Raw genomic sequence first — 4,208 nt, forward strand, 5'->3', positions numbered from 1 at the left:
TATGCATTCTGGGAAATGTAGTCCGCTCCACGAGGCCTCAGGCAGGGACCACGCGGTGCCAAACCACGAATTCCAGGATTCCATGCGCCCAGAGTGGGCCACATAGAGGCCGCTAACCACGTCCCAGGTGCTTGCGATTCTGCAGAGCAGAGGCAGGCACACCAAGCACAACCTCTGGTTCTCGCCCTGAGTTCCCCAGTGACTGAGCTACTGGGCCGCGTGCGTGTATATCTAGAAAGAAAAGCAGTGAAGTTGGAATAAAGACCAAACCATCCCTATACCGGGAGAAATATCAATAACCTCAGATATGCAAATGGCACCACCCTTATGGCAGAAAGTGAAGAGGAACTAAAAAGCCTCTTGATGAAAGTAAAAGAGGAGAGTGAAAAAGTTGGCTTGAAGCTCAACATTCAGAAAACTAAGATCATGGCATCCGGTCCCATCACTTCATGGCAAGTAGATGGGGAAACAGTGGAAACAGTGCCTGACTTTATTTTTCTGGGCTCCAAAATCAATGCAGATGGTGATTGCAGCCATGAAATTAAAAGACGCTTACTCCTTGGAAGGAAAGTTATGACCAACCTAGATAGCATATTAAAAAGCAGAGACATTACTTTGCCAACAAAGGTCCATTTAGTCAAGGCTATGGTTTTTCCGAGAGTCATGTACGGATGTGAGAGTTGGACTATGAAGAAAGCTGAGCACCGAAGCATTGATGCTTTTGAACTGTGGTGCTGGAGAGGACTCTTGAGAGTCCCTTGGATTGCAAGGAGATCCAACCAGTCCATCCTAAAGGAGATCAGTCCTGAGTGTTCATTGGAAGGACTGATGTTGAAGCTGAAACTCCAATACTTTGGCCAGCTGATGTGAAGAGCTGACTCATTTGAAAAGACTCTGATGCTAGGAAAGATTGAGGGCAGGAGGAAAAGGAGATGACAGAGGATGATATGGCTGGATGGCATCACCAACTCGATGGACATGAGTTGGGTGGACTCCGGGAGTTGGTGATGGACAGGGAGACCTGGCGTGCTGTGATTCATGGGATCGCAAAGAGTCAGACACGACTGAGCGACTGAACTGAACTGATCTCTATACCACCTGAAGAATTTCTTCTGCACCTGTCCCTGAGGGCTACTGTAGCCGACTCAAGCCCAAGTGTGTTTCCCATTTCAGTTTTAGTTTTTATTCAGATGGAGTCTAATCTGTTAAAGTGTAGTGCTGCAGCATTTAAGAAAAAAGTTAGGCTGTCTATTCAGTGAATTAAAGACCTAAATGTAAGACCAGAAAGTATAAAATTCTTGAAGGAAAAGATAGGCAGAACACTCGATCACATAAAGCAAGATCCTCTAGGACCTGCCTCCTAGAGTAATGGAAATAAAATAAAAAATAAACAAGTGGGACATAAGTATTGAAAAGCTTTTGCACAGCAAAGGAAGCTATAAACAAGGTGAAAAAACAACCCTCAGAATGGGAGAAAATAATAGGAAATGAAACAACTGACAAAGGATTAATTTCCAAAATATACAAGCAGCTCATACAACTCAATACCAGAAAAACAAACAACCCAATCAAAAAGTGGGGGAAAGACCTAAACAGACATTTCTCTGAAGAAGACATACAGATGGCTAATAACACATGAAAAGATGCTCAACATCCCTCATTATTAGAGAAATGCAAAACAAAACTGCAATGAGATACCACTTCACACCAATCAGAATGGCCAGCATCAAAAAGTCTACAAACATTGCTGGAGAGGGTGTGGAGAAAAAGGGAACCCTCTTGCACTGTTGGTGGGAATGTAAATTAATGCAGCTATTATGGAAGACGGTATGGAGATTCCTTAAAAAATTAGGAGTAAAACCACCATATGACCTAACAACCCCACTACTAGGCATATATCCTGAGAAGACCAAAACTGGAAGAGACACGTGTACCCCAATGTTCATTGTAGCACTATTTACAATGGTTAGAACATGGAAGCAACCTAGATGTCCACTGACAGATGAATGGATAAAGAAGCTGTGGTACATGTATACAATGGAATAGTACTCAGTCATAAAAAGCAATGCATCTGAGTCAGTTCTAATGAGCTGGATGAACCTCAAGCCTATCAAACAGAGGGAAGTCAGAAAGAGAAAGATTAATATCATATATTAATGCATATATATGGAATCTAGGAATATGGTACCGATAAATTTATTTGCAGGGCAGCAATGGAGAAACAGACATAGAGAACAGACTTATGGACACGGAGTAGAGGGAGGAAGGAGAGGTTGAGATGTATGGAGAGAGTAACATGGAAACTTACATTACCATATGTAAAATACATGGCCCATGGGAATTTGCTGTGTGACTCAGGGAACTCAAACAAGGGCTCTGTAACAACCTAGAGGGGTGGGATGGGGAGGGAGATGGGAGGGAGGTTCAAGAGGGAGGAAGATTGGAAATGCTAGGGCTTGGATGAGCAGCTGCTGCCTGCAGCAATGAAGAGAATGTGAATTGGTCTCATCATTCTTTTTAAGGAAACAAGGATCTACAGATCCATGAGGTCACAAGACAATAAGCGCACTACCAAAAACAAAACCAAAAAACATGGTCTGAAAAAGAGTTGAGACATAAGCTGAAATATAATGGGCTTCCCAGGTGGCTCAGTGGTAAAACATCTGCCTACCAATGCAGGCGATGCAGGTTTGATCCCTGGATTGGGAAGATCCACTGGAGAAGGAAATGGTAATCCACACCAGTATTCTTGCCCGGGAAATGCCATGGACAGAGGAGCCTGGCATGCTACAGTCCATGGGGTCACAAGAGTCAGACACAATTTAATGACTAAATGACAACAGAGCCGTGCTGCAAAACAGTGCACTGAATTAGAGACAGAAATTCTATATAAAAATTCATAAGATGAAGAGCTTTTCCAGCTTTAAGTCAGGAAAACTTCATGGAGGAAATAGGAAACAAAGGTATAATTGAGATAAGTAAACCTAAATTGAAAGCAACTGCATGTATTTATGGAATAAAAGGGTAGATACAGAAAAACAAAGATTTGGAGAATAGAACTGGTGAAAGAGAGAATTCATGAATGATGAGAAGGGGACATAAACTTGAAAGGTTAGATTATGGATGGAGCTGAACCTAGAGGTTTGTGCCATATTCTTAAAAGAATGGAAAGCCATAGGATTTTTTTTTTTGAAAATGGAAATACCTATAAAATCAGTAGTAGTCAAAGCATCAGGTAATAGAGGCTTAAAGTAGTGCCTGAGGTTCTACATAGAGGTAGTAGCAATGGTCCAGAAAGGAAGGGACATCTTCCAGAAAAAAATGCAAAAGGATGTTAAAAAAAATCTCAACAAATAGAAATGGATATAATATAACATGTTCATCTCCTCAGTTACTTTAAGTGTAACTAAGGAGAAAAGGCAAGATACACCCATCTGAATGCAGAGTTCCAAAGAATAGAAAGGAGAGATAAGAAAGCCTTCCTCAGTGATCGATGCAAAGAAGTAGAGGAACACAACAGAATGGGAAAGACTAGAGATCTCTTCAAGAAAATTAGAGATACAAAGGGAACATTTCATGCAAAGATGGGCTCGATAAAGGACAGAAATGGTATGGACCTAACAGAAGCAGAAGAGGTGGTAAGAATACACAGAAGAAGTGTACAAAAAAGAGCTTCATGACAAAGATAATCACGATGGTGTGATCACTCACCTAGAGCCAGACATCCTGGAATGTGAAGTCAAGAGGACCTTAGAAAGCATCACTACGAACAAAGCTAGTGGAGGTGATGGAATTCCAGTTGAGCTATTTCAAATCCTGGGAGATGATGCTATGAAAGTGCTGCACTCAATATGCCAGAAAATTTGGAAAACTCAGCAGTGGCCAAAGGACTGGAAAAGGTCAGTTTTCATTTTAATCCCAAAGAAAGGAAATGCCAAAGAATGCTCAAACTACCACACAATTGCACTCATCTCACACGCTAGTAAAGTAATGCTCAAAATTCTCCAAGCCAGGCTTCAACAGTATGTGAACTGTGAACTTCCAGATGTTCAAGCTGGTTTTAGAAAAGGCAGAGGAACCAGAGATCAAATTGCCAACATCCGCTGGATCATGGAAAAAGCAAGAGAGTTCCAGAAAAACATCTATTTCTGCTTTATTGACTATGCCAAAGCTTTTGACTGTGTGGATCACAATAAACTGTGGAAAAT

The sequence above is a fragment of the Bison bison genome, unplaced genomic scaffold, assembly GCF_000754665.1.
Source record: "Bison bison bison isolate TAMUID 2011002044 unplaced genomic scaffold, Bison_UMD1.0 scf7180017864166, whole genome shotgun sequence".
NCBI classification, from domain to species: Eukaryota; Metazoa; Chordata; class Mammalia; order Artiodactyla; family Bovidae; genus Bison; species Bison bison.